This window comes from Leuresthes tenuis, unplaced genomic scaffold, assembly GCF_036924035.1.
Source record: "Leuresthes tenuis unplaced genomic scaffold, fLeuTen1.0.hap1 SCAF_1, whole genome shotgun sequence".
In the NCBI taxonomy this organism is placed as follows: domain Eukaryota; kingdom Metazoa; phylum Chordata; class Actinopteri; order Atheriniformes; family Atherinopsidae; genus Leuresthes; species Leuresthes tenuis.
The window spans coordinates 1,919,180-1,940,612 of NW_027325355.1; the positions used below are offsets into that span (position 1 = coordinate 1,919,180).

The following is a 21,433-nucleotide window of genomic DNA, read 5'->3' on the forward strand; positions in this document are numbered from 1 at the left end:
GCAATTATCTGGTTGCATAGAGGAACCGTATGATTCCAGTACCTATATAATGCACATTTTTCAGAGATATTGTTGCTTACGGCCACACCACCCTGAACATGCCCGCCCTCGTCTGATCTCGGAAGCCAAGCACAGTTGGGCCTGGTTTGTACTTGGATGGAAGACCTTTTGGGAATACCAGGTGCTTTAAGCTTTTTCTCTGCTCTCTACCACCTGCATGTCTTTTGTTGCAACGTCTGATCACCCTATGACACATGAGGAAGTTGGTCATCTTCAGCAGCTGCTGCTGCTTTGTTGGCAGACACGAAGTGATCTGAGAGTCTCAGTTTCAGTTGCAGAGAATGATCACATCAGAGAAGATTATTTGCCCGCTACACATCAGCCTTTCTCGGCAATTATCTGGTTGCATAGAGGAACCGTATGATTCCAGTACCTATATAATGCACATTTGTCAGAGACATTGTTGCTTACGGCCACACCACCCTGAAGAAGCCTGACCTCGTCTGATCTCGGACGCCAAGCAGGGTTGTACCTGGTTAGTACTTGGATGGGAGACAGCTTGGGAGTACCAGGTGCTGTAAGCTTTTTCTCTTCTCTCTACCACCTGCATGTGTTTTGTTGCAACGTCTGATCACCCTGTGACACATGAGGAAGTTGGTCATCTTCAGCTGTTGCTGCTTTGTTGGAAGACACGAAGTGATCTGAGAGTCTCAGTTTCAGCTGAAGAGAATAATCACGTCAGGGAAGAAGATGTGCCCACTACACATCAGCCTTTCTCAGCAATTATCTGGTTACATAGAGGAACCGTATGATTCCTGTACTTATATAATGCACATTTGTCACAGACATTGTTGCTTACGGCCACACCACCCTGAATATGCCTGACCTCGTCTGATCTCGGAAGCCAAGCAGAGTTGGGCCTGGTTAGTACTTGGGTGGGAGACCGCTTGAAAATACCAGGTGCTGTAAGCTTTTTCTCTTCTCTCTACCACCTGCATGTCTTTTTTTGCAACGTCTGATCACCCTGTGACACATGAGGAAGTTGGTCATCTTCAGCTGCTGCTGCTTTGTTGGCAGACACAGAGTGATCTGAGAGTCTCAGTTTCAGCTGCAGAGAATAATCACATCAGGGAAGAATATGTGCCCACTACAAGTCAGCCTTTCTCGGCAATTATCTGGTTTCATAGAGGAAGTGTATGATTCCAGTACCTATATAATGCACATTTGTCACAGAAATTGTTCCTTACGGCCACACCACCCTGAATAAGCCTGACCTCGTCTGATCTCGGAAGCCGAGGAGGGTTGGGCCTGGTTAGTACTTTAATGGGAGACTGCTTGGGAATACCAGGTGCTGTAAGCGTTTTCTCTTCTCTCTACAACCTACATGTCTTTTGTTGCAACGTCTGATCACCCTGTGACACATGAGGTATTTGGTCATCTTCAGCTGCGGCTGCTTTGTTGGCAAACACAAAGTGATCTGAGAGTCTCAGTTTCAGCTGAAGAGAATGATCACGTCAGGGAACAAGATGTGCCCACTACACATCAGCCTTTCTCTGCAATTATCTGGTTGCATAGAGGAACCGTATGATTCCAGTACCTATATAATGCACATTTTTCAGAGATATTGTTGCTTACGGCCACACCACCCTGAACATCCCCTTCCTCGTCTGATCTCGGAAGCCAAGCACAGTTGGGCCTGGTTTGTACTTGGATGGAAGACCTCTTGGGAATACCAGGTGCTTTAAGCTTTTTCTCTTCTCTCAACCACCTGCATGTCTTTTGTTGCAATGTCTGATCACCCTGTGACACATGAGGAAGTTGGTCATCTTCAGCTGCTGCTGCTTTGTTGGCAGACACGAAGTGATCTGAGAGTCTCATTTTCAGCTGGAGAGAATTATCACGTCAGGGAACAAGATATGCCCGCTACATATCAGCCTTTCTCTGCAAATATCTGGTTACATAGAGGAACCATATGATTTGATTACCTATATAATGCGCATTTGTCACAGAGATTGTTGCTTACGGCCAAACCACCCTGAATATGTCCAACCTCGTCTGATCTCGGAAGCCAAGGAGGGTTGGGCCTGGTTAGTACTTTGATGGGAGACCGCTTGGGAATACCAGGTGCTGTAAGCTTTTTCTCTTCTCTCTACCACCTGCATGTCTTTTGTTGCAACGTCTGATCACCCTGTGACACATGAGGAAGTTGGTCATCTTCAGCTTCTGCTGCTTTGTTGGCAGACACGAAGTGATCTGAGAGTCTCAGTTTCAGTTGCAGAGAATGATCACATCAGAGAAGATGATTTACCCGCTACACATCAGCCTTTCTCGGCAATTATCTGGTTGCATAGAAGAACCGTATGATTCCAGTACCTATATAATGCACATTTGTCAGAGACATTGTTGCTTACGGCCACACAACCCTGAACATGCCCGACCTCGTCTGATCTCGGAAGCCAAGCACAGTTGGGCCTGGTTTGTACTTGGATGGAAGACCTCTTGGGAATACGAGGTGCTGTAAGCTTTTTCTCTTCTCTCTACCACCTGCATGTCTTTTGTTGCAACGTCTGATCACCCTGTGACACATGAGGAAGTTGGTCATCTTCAGCTTCTGCTGCTTTGTTGGCAGACACAAAGTGATCTGAGAGTCTCAGTTTCAGCTCGAGAGAATAATCACGTCAGGGAAGAAGATGTGCCCACTACTTATCAGCTTTTCTCGGCAATTATCTGGTTACATAGAGGAACTGTATGATTCCAGTACCTTTATAATGCACATTTGTCACAGTTATGGTTGCTTACCGCCACACCACCCTGAATATGCCCGACCACGTCTGATCTCGGAAGCCAAGCAGGTTTGGGCCTGGTTTGTACTTGGATGGTAGACTCTCTGGGAATGCCAGGTGCTGTAAGCTTTTTCTCTTCTCTCTACCACCTGCATGTCTTTTGTTGCAACGTCTGATCACCCTGTGACACATGAGGAAGTTGGTCATCTTCAGCTACTGCTGCTTTGTTGGCAGACACAAAGTGATCTGAGAGTCTCAGTTTCAGCTGCAGAGAATAATCACGTCAGGGAAGAAGATGTGCCCACTACATATCAGCCTTTCTCGGAAATGATCTGGTTGCATAGAGGAACCGTATGATTCCAGTACCTATATAATGCACATTTGTCAGAGACATTGTTGCTTACGGCCACACCACCCTGAACATGCTCGACCTCGTCTGATCTCGGAAGCCAAGGAGGTTTGGGCCTGGTTAGTACTTGGATAGGAGACCTCTTGGGAATACCAGGTGTGGTAAGCTTTTTCTCTTCTCTCTACCACCTGCATGTCTTTTGTTGCAACGTCTGATCACCCTGTGACACATGAGGAAGTTGGTCATCTTCAGCAGCTGCTGCTGCTTTGTTGGCAGACACGAAGTGATCTGAGAGTCTCAGTTTAAGTTGCAGAGAATGATCACATCAGGGAAGAAGATATGCCCATAACAAGTGAGCCTTTCTCGGAAATTATCTGGTTACATAGAGGAAGTGTATGATTCCAGTACTTATATAATGCACATTTGTCACAGTTATTGTTGCTTACGGCCACACCACCCTGAATATACCCGACCTCGTCTGATCTCGGAAGCCAAGCACGTTTGAGCCTGGTTAGTACTTGGATGGTAGACTGCTTGGGAATACCAGGTGCTGTAAGCGTTTTCTCTTCTCTCTACAACCTGCATGTCTTTTGTTGCAACGTCTGATCACCCTGTGACACATGAGGAAGTTGGTGATCTTCAGCTGCTGCTGCTTTGTTGGCAGACACCAAGTGATCTGAGAGTCTCAGTTTCAGCTGCAGAGAATAATCACATCAGGGAAGAAGATGTGCCCATAACAAGTCAGCCTTTCTCTGCAATTATCTGGTTACATAGAGGAAGTGTATGATTCCAGTACCTATATAATGCACATTTGTCACAGAAATTGTTCCATACGGCCACACCACCCTGAATATGCCCGACCTCGTCTGATCTCGGAAGCCAAGGAGGGTTGGGCCTGGTTAGTACTTTAATGGGAGACTGCTTGGGAATACCAGGTGCTGTAAGCGTTTTCTCTTCTCTCAACAACCTGCATGTCTTTTGTTGCAACGTCTGATCTCCCTGTGACACATGAGGAAGTTGGTCATCTTCAGCTTCTGCTGCTTTGTTGGCAGACACGAAGTGATCTGAGAGTCTCAGTTTCAGCTGAAGAGAATAATCACGTCAGGGAAGAAGATGTGCCCACTACACATCAGCCTTTCTCAGCAATTATCTGGTTACATAGAGGAACCGTATGATTCCTGTACTTATATAATGCACATTTGTCACAGACATTGTTGCTTACGGCCACACCACCCTCAATATGCCTGACCTCGTCTGATCTCGGAAGCCAAGAAGAGTTGGGCCTGGTTAGTACTTTGGTGGGAGACCGCTTGAAAATACCAGGTGCTGTAAGCTTTTTCTCTTCTCTCTACCACCTGCATGTCTTTTTTTGCAACGTCTGATCACCCTGTGACACATGAGGAAGTTGGTCATCTTCAGCTGCTGCTGCTTTGTTGGCAGACACAGAGTGATCTGAGAGTCTCAGTTTCAGTTGCAGAGAATAATCACATCAGGGAAGAATATGTGCCCACTACAAGTCAGCCTTTCTCGGCAATTATCTGGTTTCATAGAGGAAGTGTATGATTCCAGTACCTATATAATGCACATGTGTCACAGAAATTGTTCCTTACGGCCACACCACCCTGAATAAGCCTGACCTCGTCTGATCTCGGAAGCCAAGGAGGGTTGGGCCTGGTTAGTACTTTAATGGGAGACTGCTTGGGAATACCAGGTGCTGTAAGCGTTTTCTCTTCTCTCTACAACCTGCATGTCTTTTGTTGCAACGTCTGATCACCCTGTGACACATGAGGAAGTTGGCCATCTTCAGCTGCTGCTGCTTTGTTGGAAGACACGAAGTGATCTGAGAGTCTCAGTTTCAGCTGAAGAGAATAATCACGTCAGGGAAGAAGATGTGCCCACTACACATCAGCCTTTCTCAGCAATTATCTGGTTACATAGAGGAACCGTATGATTCCTGTACCTATATAATGCACATTTGTCACAGACATTGTTACTTACGGCCACACCACCCTGAATTTGCCTGACCTCGTCTGATCTCGGAAGCCAAGCAGTGTTGGGCCTGGTTAGTACTTGGGTGGGAGACCTTTTGGGAATACCAGGTGCTGTAAGGTTTTTCTCTTCTCTCTACCACCTGCATGTGTTTTGTTGCAACGTCTGATCACCCTGTGACACATGAGGTATTTGGTCATCTTCAGCTGCGGCTGCTTTGTTGGCAAACACGAAGTGATCTGAGAGTCTCAGTTTCAGCTGAAGAGAATGATCACGTCAGGGAACAAGATGTGCCCACTACACATCAGTCTTTCTCTGCAATTATCTGGTTGCATAGAGGAACCGTATGATTCCAGTACCTATATAATGCACATTTTTCAGAGACATTGTTGCTTACGGCCACACCACCCTGAACATGCCCGCCCTCGTCTGATCTCGGAAGCCAAGCACAGTTGGGCCTGGTTTGTACTTGGATGGAAGACCTTTTGGGAATACCAGGTGCTTTAAGCTTTTTCTCTTCTCTCAACCACCTGCATGTCTTTTGTTGCAATGTCTGATCACCCTGTGACACATGAGGAAGTTGGTCATCTTCAGCTGCTGCTGCTTTGTTGGCAGACACGAAGTGATCTGAGAGTCTCATTTTCAGCTGGAGAGAATTATCACGTCAGGGAAGAAGATGTGCACACAACAAGTTAGCCTTTCTCTGCAATTATCTGGTTACATAGAGGAACCATATGATTTGATTGCCTATATAATGCGCATTTGTCACAGAGACTGTTGCTTACGGCCAAACCACCCTGAATATGTCCAACCTCGTCTGATCTCGGAAGCCAAGGAGGGTTGGGCCTGGTTAGTACTTTGATGGGAGACCGCTTGGGAATACCAGGTGCTGTAAGCTTTTTTTCTTCTCTCTACCACCTGCATGTCTTTTGTTGCAACGTCTGATCACCCTGTGACACATGAGGAAGGTGGTCATCTTCAGCTGCTGCTGCTTTGTTGGCAGACACGAAGTGATCTGAGAGTCTCAGTTTCAGCTGAAGAGAATGATCACATCAGAGAAGATGATATGCCCGCTACACATCAGCCTTTCTCGGCAATTATCTGGTTGCATAGAGGAACCATATGATTCCAGTACCTATATAATGCACATTTGTCAGAGACATTGTTGCTTACGGCCACACAACCCTGAACATGCCCGACCTCGTCTGATCTCGGAAGCCAAGCACAGTTGGGCCTGGTTTGGACTTGGATGGAAGACCTCTTGGGAATACGAGGTGCTGTAAGCTTTTTCTCTTCTCTCTACCACCTGCATGTCTTTTGTTGCAACGTCTGATCACCCTGTGACACATGAGGAAGTTGGTCATCTTCAGCTTCTGCTGCTTTGTTGGCAGACACAAAGTGATCTGAGAGTCTCAGTTTCAGCTCGAGAGAATAATCACGTCAGGGAAGAAGATGTGCCCACTACTTATCAGCTTTTCTTGGCAATTATCTGGTTACATAGAGGAACTGTATGATTCCAATATCTTTATAATGCACATTTGTCACAGTTATGGTTGCTTACCGCCACACCACCCTGAATATGCCTGACCACGTCTGATCTCGGAAGCCAAGCAGGTTTGGGCCTGGTTAGTACTTGGATGATAGACTCTCTGGGAATACCAGGTGCTGTAAGCTTTTTCTCTTCTCTCTACCACCTGCATGTCTTTTGTTGCAACGTCTGATCACCCTGTGACACATGAGGAAGTTGGTCATCTTCAGCTGCTGCTGCTTTGTTGGCAGACACAAAGTGATCTGAGAGTCTCAGTTTCAGCTGCAGAGAATAATCACGTCAGGGAAGAAGATGTGCCCACTACACATCAGCCTTTCTCGGAAATGATCTGGTTGCATAGAGGAACCGTATGATTCCAGTACCTATATAATGCACATTTGTCAGAGACACTGTTGCTTACGGCCACACCACCCTGAACATGCTCGACCTCGTCTGATCTCGGAAGCCAAGGAGGTTTGGGCCTGGTTAGTACTTGGATGGAAGACCTCTTGGGAATGCCAGGTATGGTAAGCTTTTTCTCTTCTCTCTACCACCTGCATGTCTTTTGTTGCAACGTCTGATCACCCTGTGACACATGAGGAAGTTGGTCATCTTCAGCAGCTGCTGCTGCTTTGTTGGCAGACACGAAGTGATCTGAGAGTCTCAGTTTCAGCTGCAGAGAATGATCACATCAGGGAAGAAGATGTGCCCATAACAAGTGAGCCTTTCTCGGAAATTATCTGGTTACATAGAGGAAGTGAATGATTCCAGTACTTATATAATGCACATTTGTCACAGTTATTGTTGCTTACGGCCACACCACCCTGAATATACCCGACCTCGTCTGATCTCGGAAGCCAAGCAGGTTTGAGCCTGGTTAGTACTTGGATGGTAGACTGCTTGGGAATACCAGGTGCTGTAAGCGTTTTCTCTTCTCTCTACAACCTGCATGTCTTTTGTTGCAACGCCTGATCACCCTGTGACACATGAGGAAGTTGGTCATCTTCAGCTGCTGCTGCTTTGTTGGCAGACACCAAGTGATCTGAGAGTCTCAGTTTCAGCTGCAGAGAATAATCACATCAGGGAAGAAGATGTGCCCATAACAAGTCAGCCTTTCTCTGCAATTATCTGGTTACATAGAGGAAGTGTATGATTCCAGTACCTATATAATGCACATTTGTCACAGAAATTGTTCCTTACGGCCACACCACCCTGAATATGCCCGACCTCGTCTGATCTCGGAAGCCAAGGAGGGTTGGTCCTGGTTAGTACTTTAATGGGAGACTGCTTGGGAATACCAGGTGCTGTAAGCGTTTTCTCTTCTCTCTACAACCTGCATGTCTTTTGTTGCAACGTCTGATCACCCTGTGACACATGAGGAAGTTGGTCATCTTCAGCTGCTGCTGCTTTGTTGGAAGACACGAAGTGATCTGAGAGTCTCAGTTTCAGTTGCAGAGAATGACCACATCAGAGAAGATGATATGCCCGCTACACATCAGCCTTTCTCGGCAATTATCTGGTTGCATAGAGGAACCGTATGATTCCAGTACCTATATAATGCACATTTGTCAGAGACATTGTTGCTTACGGCCACACCACCCTGAACATGCCTGACCTCGTCTGATCTCGGAAGCCAAGCAGTGTTGGGCCTGGTTAGTACTTGGATGGGAAATCTCTTGGGAATACCAGGTGCTGTAAGCTTCTTCTCTTCTCTCGACCACCTGCATGTCTTTTGTTGCAACGTCTGATCATCCTGTGACACATGAGGAAGTTGGTCATCTTCAGCAGCTGCTGCTTCTTTGTTGGCAGACACGAAGTGATCTGAGAGTCTCAGTTTCAGCTGCAGAGAATAATCACATCAGGGAGGAAGATGTGCCCACTACAAGTCAGCCTTTCTCGGCAATTATCTGGTTACATAGAGGAAGTGTATGATTCCAGTACTTAGCAGCCACCACCCCAAGGCCCCTAAGGGACCCCGCCCCACACCGCAAGACAGCCCCACCTGCAAGCCCCCAAAACTGCCCTCCAAGCCCGACACACAGTCCCCCCCAGCAATCACCAACCCAGTCCCCACGACCCGAGAGACCACCAGACGCCCGAAGCCACACAGCCCCCCCCCAGCACACACCCAACCGCCCAGAGCGACGGGACAGCAACCCACCACCACCACTATGTGATAAAGCTAATCAGCGGGGACCAGAGAGAATGAAATTCAGCCAATTGATGTTTGAAAGAGGCAGACATTGTTTCCATGCTAATGTAATCTAAAAGAACATTTCTAAACTGGTTAATACACAGATTGTTCTTCGCTTTCCAGTTCATGAGAATAGTTTTCTTTGCGATACATAACACTGTGATGACCATGTGTGCTGAGTTCATTTCCATGTTGATGTTGTCTAAGTCACCCAGTATGCACAGTGTGGGGCATGCAGGAATGCTACACTTTAGCCATGTTGATAGGTCCGTACAGACTTCAAACCAGACCTTCTGGACAGGCGCACAAAACCACAAAGCGTGTGCATAATCATCAGGTGTGTTATCTGTGCAATGTGAGCAGATGTTTGAGCGTGTTAGACCCATCCTTAACATCCTTTGTCCTGTATAGTGTGTTCTATGAAGAATTTTGTATTGTATGAGCTGTAAATTAGGATTTCGAGTCATTCTGAAGGTGTTCAAACATATTTGTGGCCAGAAGCTATGACTAGAACTGATGGATAAATCTGCCTCCCATTTTTAGGATGGTAAAGACATTGTGTCATCTATCTTAGACAATAATTTATGTATTTTTGATAGTAGTTTTGGGATGCAGATGCTTAGAAATTCTGCTACTCTAATCGGGAGTTGTAAGCCAATAGGTTACAGTATATATCAAAATGGTTTAAACCTAGCCCAATAGATGAACCATGGATGAATATAGAACAAGCATTGTGTGATAATCTGGAAATCTCTGACCTGCCACTTATTAGTCAAAACGTAAAAAAATCACAAATGTTTTAAAAGCATTAACATCAGCACCTCTCTGACAGCCTGGTGGGAATTTCTAAAAATAACAAAGTCTTCACTTGTCCCGTGTAAGCTTACACCCATCTGGAACAATCCTGACATCCTGCAAAACAAAAAAATGCTAAACTTTACTCTGTGGAAGATCAAAGGAATCAAACATCTGGAACATATAATCCAAAATGGAAATTTTATTTCATTTGATGAGCTCATATCACAACATGAGATAGGCAGCAATAAATTCCTAGAATATCAACAACTTAAGTCTATAATAAGAAAGAAATATATCCTCCACCAACCAGACTTACAACTCCCGATTAGGGTAGCAGAATTTCTAAGCATCTGCACCCCAAAACTACTATCAAAAATATATAAAGTATTGTGAGGGAGAAAGTGGGCAACCCGGTCTTGTACCTCTCTGCAGACTGAAGCTTGGAGAAGTTTGATCATTTGTCCTGACACTTGCATTTGGGGAGCTATATAATATCCTTATCCAGTTGATGAAGTGTGACCCAAACCCGAACTGGTAGAACTGGGAGCACGGCCCTCTGGGCAGCCTACATACCCAAAGAGCCCCGCCCACCAGATGCCACTCAGTGCAACCACCTAGTGTGTATGTGTGTGTTTGATAAGTAGTGATGTCTAAGGTGTAATTAAAAAAGGGGTGGGGAACTGCAGAGTGCAGCCAAGGGGACCGCCTACGTGGCCCCATCCACTACACCCCACAGAACACACACGCCCCCAAAACCCTTCATGTGTGAGTGTGTGCTGTGTACAGGAGCCAAAAGGGAGAGGGGTATGGGGATATACACCGGGAGAGCTAGTCTCCCCCAGAGAGGGCAGCCAGGGACTGGCTGCAATAGGCACCCGCTACCTCGGACCCAACACATCAGGACATCAAGAGGGCCTGATGTCCACCAGGCTCGGGGCTTGCAGCGACCATATTCCGGGAGCTACTGTACCCCCAGAAAGTACCCACCCCGTCCAACCCCACTCAACCAACCCCATCCCACCCCGGAGGACCTCTACAAAAAAACAAACAAACAACAACAAACAAACCACCCGGTCACACCAGACGCAGCAGCCCGGGCCTGAGACCCACCATCACCCAGGCCCCCCCCTCAACAGGGGAAAAGCACCCCCCCCCACCGCACGCCCCAACACCCTAAAGAAAACAACCACCTGCGGATACCCTGGAGGTCCCAGAGCAACAAGCCTGGCACCAGGACCTGCACCAACCCACCCATACTGTGGCATGTCCAGGGCAACCCAGCCCCCCCGGGCGCAAGGCAGCGCCCAGCCACCAGGGCCCAGGCCCAGCACCACCACCCATGCCAGAGCGGCCCAGCCACCCGGTACAGAGCCAGCAGCCACCACCCCAAGGCCCCTAAGGGACCCCGCCCCACACAGCAAGACAGCCCCACCCGCAAGCCCCCAAAACTGCCCTCCAAGCCCGACACACAGTCCCCCCCAGCAATGACCAACCCGGTCCCCACGACCCGTGAGACCACCAGACGCCCAAAGCCACACAGCCCCCCCCCAGCACACACCCAACCGCCCAGAGCGACGGGACAGCAACCCACCACCACCACTATGTGATAAAGCTAATCAGCGGGGACCAGAGAGAATGAAATTCAGCCAATTGATGTTTTGAGGAGGCAGACATTGTTTCCATGCTAATATAATCTAAAACAACATTTCTAAACTGCTTAATACACAGACTGTTTTTCGCTTTCCAGTTCATGAGAATAGTTTTCTTTGCGATACATAACACTGCGAGGACCATGCAAACAAGCAGAGAAAAAACAAACACACAAACAAACAAAAACAAGCACAAGTAGTGGCAATCGCATACAACACAACTGTGCATATAGATGACCTGAGGCGACATGGTAATACATCAACTGCTACTGGACTAATGAATGTGTATTGTGTGTGTGTGTGTGTGTGTGTGAGAACATGCAACACCCATGGCACAGGACCTACATGATAACCGTTCTTACTTATGAGTGTATAAGTGTACACGGCCACAATCCACAGCCCCCCCAAGCAATCAGAAACAGGCAGAGAGGCCCACAAGACCCAGGCCACCAGCAGCCCCCACGGAGCACAGAACCCAGGATGCCCACCGCAGGGACAACCACGCATCCACCCAGAAGACAGCAGTGGAAGCCCCCGGACAGAGCCCCCATAAGCATAGGGCAGAGGCGCCCGGGAGCCAGGGGCAACAGCCCACCGACCCCACCAGGCCCCAGCCGCCCAGACATGGGCCGTGCACCGGACCCGGCCCCAGGAGCCCGAGCGCCCCAAAACCCCCCGGCAGAGGCCCCACCCAATACCCGGGAGGGCCAAGCGCCCCAGACAGCCACGCAGTGGGTCAGCGCCTGCCCCAGTGCCCCTGGCCAAGAGCCCTGGCAGTCAGGACGTGCCCACAGGTGGGTGAAGTCGCGAGGAGTGGGGAGAGGCAACGCCGCCCCCCCATTGGGAGAAGCACAGGCAGGCCAGGCGACAGCAAGTCCCAGACCCAGGCCCAATCATCACCACACACACTTTCACGTCCCATACATCCACACGTCATCCCTCCCTTGACTCCGCTGGGGTCTAGCACAGTGGGCACACCATGGGGCCAGCAGCCCCCCAGCCACCACAGACCCTGAACCAGCAGAATAATTAATTCCTCCTGGCCACTCCTTCCCGAGCAGCAACCAGGAAGCAGGGGTGTGAGAAGACCCCTCCCCTCACCCTTCTGGCTCTTCAATATTTTCTAATAGTGAGCGATTAAAATTGAGGGGCAGCCAACCTTGTAGAACTGGGAGGGCGGCCCTCTGGGCAGCCTACATACCCAAAGAGCCCCGTCCACCAGATGCCACTCAGTGCAACCACCCCCCAAGACGTAATGTGTGTGTGTGTGTGTGTTTGATAAGTAGTGATGTCTAAGGTGTAATTAAAACAGGGGCGGGGAACTGCAGAGTGCAGCCAAGGGGACCACCTACGTGGCCCCATCCACTACACCCCACAGAACACACACGCCCCCCAAAACCCTTCATGTGTGAGTGTGTGCTGTGTACAGGAGCCAAAAGGGAGAGGGTATGGGGATATACACCGGGAGAGCTACTCTCCCCCGGAGAGGGCAGCCAGGGACTGGCAGCAATAGGCACCCCCGCTACCTGGGACCCAGCACAGGGCAGGAGGGCCTGATGTCCACCAGGCTCGGGGCCTGCAGCGACCATATTCCGGGAGCTACTGTACCCCCAGAAGGTACCCACCCCGCCCCACCCCACTCAACCCAACCCCACCCCGGAGGACCTCTACAAACAAACACACAAACAACAACAAACAAACCACCCGGTCACACCAGACGCAGCAGCCCGGGCCTGAGACCCACCATCACCCTGGCCCCCCCCCATCAGGGGAAAAGCAACCCCCCCACCGCACGCCCCAACACCCTAAAGAAAACAACCACCTGCGGACACCCTGGAGGTCCCAGAGCAACAAGCCTGGCACCAGGACCTGCACTAACCCACCCATACTGTGGCATGTCCAGGGCAACCCAGCCCCCCCGGGCGCAAGGCAGCGCCCAGCCACCAGGGCCCAGGCCCAGCACCACCACCCACGCCAGAGCGGCCCAGCCACCCGGTATAGAGCCAGCAGCCACCACCCCAAGGCCCCTAAGGGACCCCGCCCCACACAGCAAGACAGCCCCACCCGCAAGCCCCCAAAACTGCCCTCCAAGCCCGACACACAGTCCCCCCCAGCAATGACCAACCCGGTCCCCACGACCCGAGAGACCACCAGACGCCCGAAGCCACACAGTTAATCAGCGGGGACCAGAGAGAATGAAATTCAGCCAATTGATGTTTTAAGGAGGCAGACATTGTTTCCATGCTAATATAATCTAAAAGAACATTTCTAAACAGGTTAATACACAGATTATTCTTCACTTTCCAGTTCATGAGAATAGTTTTCTTTGCGATACATAACACTGTGAGGACCATGTGTGCTGAGTTAATTTCCATGTTGATGTTGTCTAAGTCACCCAGCATGCAGGAATGCTACACTTTAGCCACGTTGATAGGTCCGTACACACTTCAAACCAGAACTTCTGGACAGGCGCACAAAACCACAAAGCGTGTGCATAATCATCAGGTGTGTTATCTGTGCAATGTGAGCAGATGTTAGAGTGTGTTAGACCCATCCTGAACATCCTTTGTCCTGTATAGTGTGTTCTATGAAGAATTTTGTATTGTATGAGCTGTAAATTAGGATTTCGAGTCATTCTAAAGGTGTTCAAACATATTTGTGGCCAGAAGCTGTGTGGTTCATCTATTGGGCTAGGTTTAAACCATTTTGATATATACTGTAACCTATTGGCTAAGGAATAGCGCTGAAAATGAGGTAAATCTAATCAACCACTTTCCTTGGTTTTCTGTAGCGTTTTTAAACTAATACGTGGTGGTTTGTTTTTCCACAGAAATTTGGAGATGCATTAATCTAGTGACTTAAACCAAGTAGCAGATGGTTTTATGGGGATCATTGAGAACAAATAGTTAACTTTTGGTAGTATCATCATTTTAATGGTTGTAACTCTCCCCATAAGTGATATAGGTAAGGACTTCCAACGAGAGAGATCGTCCTCTACTGTCTTTAATAATTGCACATAATTTAGCTTTGTTAGCTCTGAGAGCCTGGAGGAAATGTTTATGCCTAAATATCTAATATTTCCTGACTGTAAAGTGATCGCAGGTATATTCTGGACCCTACAGTTAATGGGCAGAACTGTGGTCTTAGACCAATTGATAGAGTAGTCAGAAAGTGCTGAGAATTTATTTATGAGTGTGATCGTGTGAGTGAGAGATGTCTGTGAGTTGTGGAGGAAAAGTAATACATCATCAGCATAAAGACTTATTTTATGCTCAATATTTTGGGGTTGGATGCCTTTAATATTTCTATCTTGTCTGATAGCAGCTGCAAAAGGTTCGATGAAAATAGCAAAAAGTGATGGAGAAAGTGGGCAACCCTGTCTTGTACCTCTCTGCAGACTGAAGCTTGGAGAAGTTTGATCATTTGTCCTGACACTTGCATTTGGGGAGCTATATAATATCCTTATCCAGTTGATGAAGTGTGACCCAAACCCGAATTTTTTTAATGCTGCGAATAAAAATTTCCAGTTCACTCGATCAAATGCTTTTTCTGCATCTAGAGAGACTATTGTGGTTTCCAGGTTGTCGATGGTAGAATAGTCTATGAGATTAATTAGCCTGCGAGTGTTAGTGGATGATCGTCTACCCTTTATGAAACCTGTCTGGTCAGGATGTATTATAAGTGGAGTTATTTTTTCTATTCTTTTGGCGAGGACTTTACAAATTATTTTGAGGTCTGCATTTATTAGAGATATTGGGCGGTAGCTGGATGGAAGTATGGGGTCTTTTCCTGGTTTCTGTAGCAGGATAATGTTAGCAGAGTTCATGTGTGGGGATAATCTGCCATTCTGCTTAACTTGTAATACCATTTTGTGAAATGCAGTGCCAAAACAGTCCACAATTCTTTGTAGAACTCTGCTGGAAAATCATCTGGTGGCCACCCGGGGCTTTGTTACTAGGCATATGTTGAAGGGCTTCATGGAGTTCTCCTATTGAGAGAGGTGAATCCAGAGCCATTGCCTGTTCGGTTTGTAATTTTGGAAGGTTGATATTACTAAGAAACTGATCTATGTTACTGTCTGATGGATCATTTTGTGATGAATATAAGGTTTTATAGAAGTCCCTAAAAGCATTGTTGATTTCATGGGTGACATTTCTTTTTCAGTCTTTAACAGAAGTGATTGTTGTTTTCTCTTTATTTCTCTTTAGAAAATGGATTTTGGTGTCTGAAATATCCCTCATCAAGGAACTGCTAACTATGAATTCCTTCACTTAAACCAAGTTAAAACTGCTTTGTCCTTCATATTTATCCACGTCTACGCTGCTTTCAATGATAAACTTCTTTATATTACCTTATATGAGAAAGAACCACACTTGTTCTTCTAGAATCCGAAATTCGCTTTCTTTCAAGGAGATAGTGAAGATTTCAGATATTGCCATAAAATGAATTGCTTCACTCAAACCAAGTTAAAACTGCTTTGTCCTTCATATTTGTCAATGTTTAAGATGGTTTCAAACATAAATTTCTTTTTATAATCTTGTATGAGAAAAAAACACATGTTTGAGCAATACACTCCTTATGAGGAGTAATGCACGTTTCAGGATTTTGCTGTAAAATGAAATCCTTCACTTCAACCAAGTTAAAACTGCTTTGTCCTTCTTATTTATCCATGTCTAAGCTGGTTTCGAGTATAAACTTCTTTATATTACCTTATATGAGAAAGAACCACACTTGTTCTTCTAGAATCCGAAATTCGCTTTCTTTCAAGGAGATAGTGAAGATTTCAGATATTGCCATAAAATGAATTGCTTCACTCAAACCAAGTTAAAACTGCTTTGTCCTTCATATTTGTCAATGTTTAAGATGGTTTCAAACATAAATTTCTTTTTATAATCTTGTATGAGAAAAAAACAACACATGTTTGAGCAATACACTCCTTATGAGGAGTTATGCACGATTCAGGATTTTGCTGTAAAATGAATTCCTTCACTTCAACCAAGTTAAAACTGCTTTGTCCTTCTTATTTATCCATGTCTAAGCTGGTTTCAAGTATAAACTTCTTTATATTACCTTATATGAGAAAGAACCACACTTGTTCTTCTGGAATCCGAAATTCGCTTTCTTTTAAGTAGATAGTCAAGATTTCAGATATTGCCATAAAATTAATTGCTTCACTCAAACCAAGTTAAAACTGCTTTGTCCTTCATATTTGTCCATGTTTAAGCTGGTTTCAAACATAAACTTCTTTGTATAACCTTGTATGAGAAAGAACCACACTTGTGGTTGAGCAATACGCTCTTTATGAGGATTTAGCTGTAAAATGAATTCCTTCACTTTTTTCCCTTGTTCTGTTCAGCATTATGGCAGCAGAATTGTGAATACCTTTTATGCCAAACTGATTTGCTTTGCCAAGGGAAGTTTTATAAATGTAAAGCTCCCCTTGATGCCCATTTATTTATTTCTTGTTATATATAACATGTAATGGAACTGAACCGGACCGGGGGAAAAGGAAAGAAGAGGAAACAGAACAAAAAAAGAAACAAAAACCAGACAACCAGCTGCTACACCTGTAAAAAAACAAAACAGACAATAATCCATGGTCTCTGTTGCGAATCCAGCCTTTGCGCCACCAGGAGCACCTGAAAGCAGACAAGCAGAGAACAAACAACAACAAGCACAAGTAGTGGCAATCGCATACAACACAACTGTGGATATAGATGACCTGAGGCGACATGGTAATACATCAACTGCTACTGGACTAATGAATGTGTGTTGTGTGTGTGTGTGTGGGGGGAACATGCAACACCCATGGCACAGGACCTACATGATAACCGTGCTTAGTTATGAGTGCCACAATCCACAGCCCCCCCCAAGCAATCAGAAGCAGGCAGAGAGGCCCACAAGACCCAGGCCACCAGCAGCCCCCACGGAGCACAGAACCCAGGATGCCCACCGCAGGGACAACCACGGATCCACCCAGTAGACAGCAGTGGAAGCCCCCGGACAGAGCCCCCATAAGCATAGGGCAGAGGCCCCCCGGGAACCAGGGACAACAGCCCACCGACCCCACCAGGCCACGGACCCGGGCCCCAGGAACCCAAAACGCCCCAAAACCCCCCGGCAGAGGCCCCACCCAATACCCGGGAGGGCCAAGCACCACAGACAGCCACGCAGTGGGTCAAGCGCCTGCCCCAGCTTCCCTGGCCAAGTTACTGGGAGTCACGACGTGCCCACAGGTGGGTGAAGTTGCGAGCAGTGGGGAGAGGCAACGCCGCCCCCCTATTGGGAGAAGCACAGGCAGGCTAGGCGATGGCAAGTCCCAGACCCAGGCCCAATCATCACCACACACACTTTGACGTCCCATACATCCACACATCCACACGTCCTCCCTCCCTTGACTCCGCTGGGGTGTAGCGCAGCGGGCACACAGCGTGCTGTGTACAGGAGCCAAAAGGGAGAGGGGTATGGGGATATACACCGGGGGACTGGCTGCAATATGCACCCCCACTACCTGGGACCCAACACAGGGCAGGAGGGCCTGATGTCCACCAGGCTCGGGGCCTGCAGCGACTGTATCCCCAGAAGGTACGCACCCAACCCCACCCCACTCAACCCAACCCCACCCCACTCCGGAGGACCTCTACAAACAAACAAACAAACAACAACAAACAAACCACCCGGTCACACCAGACGCAGCAGCCCGGGCCTGAGATCCACCATCACCCAGGCCACCCCCCCAACAGGGGAAAAGCACAACGCCCACCGCACGCCCCAACACCCTAAAGAAAACAACCACCTGCGGACACCCTGGAGGTCCCAGAGCAACAAGCCTGGCACCAGGACCTGCACCAACCCACCCATACTCCATGAAGCCCTTCAACATATGCCTAGTAACAAAGCCCCGGGTGGCCACCAGATGGTTTTCCAGCAGAGTTCTACAAAGAATTTTGGACTGTTTTGGCACCTGCATTTCACAAAATGGTATTACAAGTTAAGCAGAATGGCAGATTATCCCCACACATGAACTCTGCTAACATTATCCTGCTACAGAAACTAGGAAAAGACCCCATACTTCCATCCAGCTACCGCCCAATAACTCTAATAAATGCAGACCTCAAAATAATTTGTAAAGCCCTCGCCAAAAGAATAGAAAAAATAACTGCACTTATAATACATCCTGACTAGACAGGTTTCATAAAGGGTAGACACTCATCCACTAACACTCACAGGCTAATTAATCTCATAGACGATTCTACCATCGACAACCTGGAAACCACAATAGTCTCTCTAGATGCAGAAAAAGCATTTGATCGAGTGAACTGGAAATTTTTATTCGCAGCATTAAAAAAATTCGGGTTTGGGTCACACTTCATCAACTGGATAAGGATATTATATAGCTCCTCAAATGCAAGTGTCAGGACAAATGATCAAACTTCTCCAAGCTTCAGTCTGCAGAGAGGTACAAGACAGGGTTGCCCACTTTCTCCATCACTTTTTGCTATTTTCATCGAACCTTTAGCAGCTGCTAACAGACAAGATAGAAATATTAAAGGCATCCAACCCCAAAATAATTGAGCATAAAATAAGTCTTTATGCTGATGATGTATTACTTTTCCTCCACAACTCACAGACGTCTCTCACTCACACGATCACACTCATAAATAAATTCTCAGCACTTTCTGACTACTCTATCAATTGGTCTAAGACCACAGTTCTGCCCATTAACTGTAGGGTCCAGAATATACATGCGATCACTTTACAGTCAGGAAATATTAGATATTTAGGCATAAACATTTCCTCCAGGCTCTCAGAGCTAACAAAGCTAAATTATGTGCAATTATTAAAGACAGTAGAGGACGATCTCTCTTGTTGGAAGTTCTTAGCTATATCACTTATGGGGAGAGTTACAACCATTAAAATGATGATACTACCAAAAGTTAACTATTTGTTCTCAATGATCCCCATAAAACCACCTGCTACTTGGTTTAAGTCACTAGATTCATGCATCTCCAAATTTCTGTGGAAAAACAAACCACCACGTATTAGTTTAAAAACGCTACAGAAAACCAAGGAAAGTGGTGGATTAGATTTACCTCATTTTCAGCGCTATTCCTTAGCCAATAGGTTACAGTATATATCAAAATGGTTTAAACCTAGCCCAATAGATGAACCATGGATAAATATAGAACAAGCATTGTGTGATAATCTGGAAATCTCTGACCTGCCACTTATTAGTCAAAACGTAAAAAAATCACAAATGTTTTAAAAGCATTAACATCAGCACCTCTCTGACAGCCTGGTGGGAATTTCTAAAAATAACAAAGTCTTCACTTGTCCCGTGTAAGCTTACACCCATCTGGAACAATCCTGACATCCTGCAAAACAAAAAAATGCTAAACTTTACTCTGTGGAAGATCAAAGGAATCAAACATCTGGAACATATAATCCAAAATGGAAATTTTATTTCATTTGATGAGCTCATATCACAACATGAGATAGGCAGCAATAAATTCCTAGAATATCAACAACTTAAGTCTATAATAAGAAAGAAATATATCCTCCACCAACCAGACTTACAACTCCCGATTAGGGTAGCAGAATTTCTAAGCATCTGCACCCCAAAACTACTATCAAAAATATATAAAGTATTGTGAGGGAGAAAGTGGGCAACCCGGTCTTGTACCTCTCTGCAGACTGAAGCTTGGAGAAGTTTGATCATTTGTCCTGACACTTGCATTTGGGGAGCTATATAATATCCTTATCCAGTTGATGAAGTGTGACCCAAACCCGAACTGGTAGAACTGGGAGCACGGCCCTCTGGGCAGCCTACATACCCAAAGAGCCCCGCCCACCAGATGCAACTCAGTGCAACCACCCCGCAAGACCTAATGTGTATGTGTGTGTTTGATAAGTAGTGATGTCTAAGGTGTAATTAAAACAGGGGTGGGGAACTGCAGAGTGCAGCCAAGGGGACCGCCTACGTGGCCCCATCCACTACACCCCACAGAACACACACGCCCCCAAAACCCTTCAGGTGTAAGTGTGTGCTGTGTACAGGAGCCAAAAGGGAGAGGGGTATGGGGATATACACTGGGACAGCTAGTCTCCCCCAGAGAGGGCAGCCAGGGACTGGCTGCAATAGGCACCCGCTACCTCGGACCCAACACATCAGGACATCAAGAGGGCCTGATGTCCACCAGGCTCGGGGCTTGCAGCGACCATATTCCGGGAGCTACTGTACCCCCAGAAAGTACCCACCCCGTCCAACCCCACTCAACCCAACACCATCCCACCCCGGAGGACCTCTACAAAAAAACAAACAAACAACAACAAACAAACCACCCGGTCACACCAGACGCAGCAGCCCGGGCCTGAGACCCACCATCACCCAGGCCCCCCCCTCAACAGGGGAAAAGCACCCCCCCCCACCGCACGCCCCAACACCCTAAAGAAAACAACCACCTGCGGATACCCTGGAGGTCCCAGAGCAACAAGCCTGGCACCAGGACCTGCACCAACCCACCCATACTGTGGCATGTCCAGGGCAACCCAGCCCCCCCGGGCGCAAGGCAGCGCCCAGCCACCAGGGCCCAGGCCCAGCACCACCACCCACGCCAGAGCGGCCCAGCCACCCGGTACAGAGCCAGCAGCCACCACCCCAAGGCCCCTAAGGGACCCCGCCCCACACAGCAAGACAGCCCCACCCGCAAGCCCCCAAAACTGCCCTCCAAGCCCGACACACAGTCCCCCCCAGCAATGACCAACCCGGTCCCCACGACCCGAGAGACCACCAGACACCCAAAGCCACACAGCCCCCCCCCCCCCAGCACACACCCAACCGCCCAGAGCGACGGTACAGCAACCCACCACCACCACTATGTGATAAAGCTAATCAACGGGGACCAGAGAGAATGAAATTCAGCCAATTGATGTTTTGAGGAGGCAGACATTGTTTCCATGCTAATATAATCTAAAATAACATTTCTAAACTGCTTAATACACAGACTGTTTTTCGCTTTCCAGTTCATGAGAATAGTTTTCTTTGCGATACATAACACTGCGAGGACCATGCAAACAAGCAGAGAAAAAACAAACACACAAACAAACAAAAACAAGCACAAGTAGTGGCAATCGCATACAACA

The 21,433-nt window shown here is 47.3% G+C and overlaps 22 pseudogenes; all 22 read left to right on the plus strand.

Moving 5' to 3' along the window:
• Positions 1-74: 74 nt before the first annotated feature.
• Positions 75-193, plus strand: LOC140294964 (5S ribosomal RNA; annotated as a pseudogene).
• A 272-nt stretch (positions 194-465) lies between these two features.
• LOC140295036 (5S ribosomal RNA) lies at positions 466-584 on the plus strand (annotated as a pseudogene).
• A 269-nt stretch (positions 585-853) lies between these two features.
• On the plus strand, positions 854-972 carry LOC140301112 (5S ribosomal RNA; annotated as a pseudogene).
• A 269-nt stretch (positions 973-1,241) lies between these two features.
• Positions 1,242-1,360, plus strand: LOC140295654 (5S ribosomal RNA; annotated as a pseudogene).
• Positions 1,361-1,629: 269 nt separating this feature from the next.
• On the plus strand, positions 1,630-1,748 carry LOC140297056 (5S ribosomal RNA; annotated as a pseudogene).
• A 269-nt stretch (positions 1,749-2,017) lies between these two features.
• LOC140316560 (5S ribosomal RNA) lies at positions 2,018-2,136 on the plus strand (annotated as a pseudogene).
• A 269-nt stretch (positions 2,137-2,405) lies between these two features.
• LOC140294002 (5S ribosomal RNA) lies at positions 2,406-2,524 on the plus strand (annotated as a pseudogene).
• A 269-nt stretch (positions 2,525-2,793) lies between these two features.
• On the plus strand, positions 2,794-2,912 carry LOC140291820 (5S ribosomal RNA; annotated as a pseudogene).
• Positions 2,913-3,181: 269 nt separating this feature from the next.
• On the plus strand, positions 3,182-3,300 carry LOC140292335 (5S ribosomal RNA; annotated as a pseudogene).
• A 272-nt stretch (positions 3,301-3,572) lies between these two features.
• Positions 3,573-3,691, plus strand: LOC140289696 (5S ribosomal RNA; annotated as a pseudogene).
• A 269-nt stretch (positions 3,692-3,960) lies between these two features.
• LOC140290094 (5S ribosomal RNA) lies at positions 3,961-4,079 on the plus strand (annotated as a pseudogene).
• Positions 4,080-4,348: 269 nt separating this feature from the next.
• On the plus strand, positions 4,349-4,467 carry LOC140282778 (5S ribosomal RNA; annotated as a pseudogene).
• A 269-nt stretch (positions 4,468-4,736) lies between these two features.
• Positions 4,737-4,855, plus strand: LOC140291551 (5S ribosomal RNA; annotated as a pseudogene).
• A 269-nt stretch (positions 4,856-5,124) lies between these two features.
• On the plus strand, positions 5,125-5,243 carry LOC140309411 (5S ribosomal RNA; annotated as a pseudogene).
• Positions 5,244-5,512: 269 nt separating this feature from the next.
• Positions 5,513-5,631, plus strand: LOC140294965 (5S ribosomal RNA; annotated as a pseudogene).
• A 269-nt stretch (positions 5,632-5,900) lies between these two features.
• LOC140316570 (5S ribosomal RNA) lies at positions 5,901-6,019 on the plus strand (annotated as a pseudogene).
• Positions 6,020-6,288: 269 nt separating this feature from the next.
• Positions 6,289-6,407, plus strand: LOC140296898 (5S ribosomal RNA; annotated as a pseudogene).
• Positions 6,408-6,676: 269 nt separating this feature from the next.
• On the plus strand, positions 6,677-6,795 carry LOC140294830 (5S ribosomal RNA; annotated as a pseudogene).
• A 269-nt stretch (positions 6,796-7,064) lies between these two features.
• On the plus strand, positions 7,065-7,183 carry LOC140295112 (5S ribosomal RNA; annotated as a pseudogene).
• Positions 7,184-7,455: 272 nt separating this feature from the next.
• LOC140269333 (5S ribosomal RNA) lies at positions 7,456-7,574 on the plus strand (annotated as a pseudogene).
• Positions 7,575-7,843: 269 nt separating this feature from the next.
• On the plus strand, positions 7,844-7,962 carry LOC140290997 (5S ribosomal RNA; annotated as a pseudogene).
• A 269-nt stretch (positions 7,963-8,231) lies between these two features.
• On the plus strand, positions 8,232-8,350 carry LOC140300836 (5S ribosomal RNA; annotated as a pseudogene).
• The last annotated feature ends 13,083 nt before the right edge of the window (positions 8,351-21,433 follow it).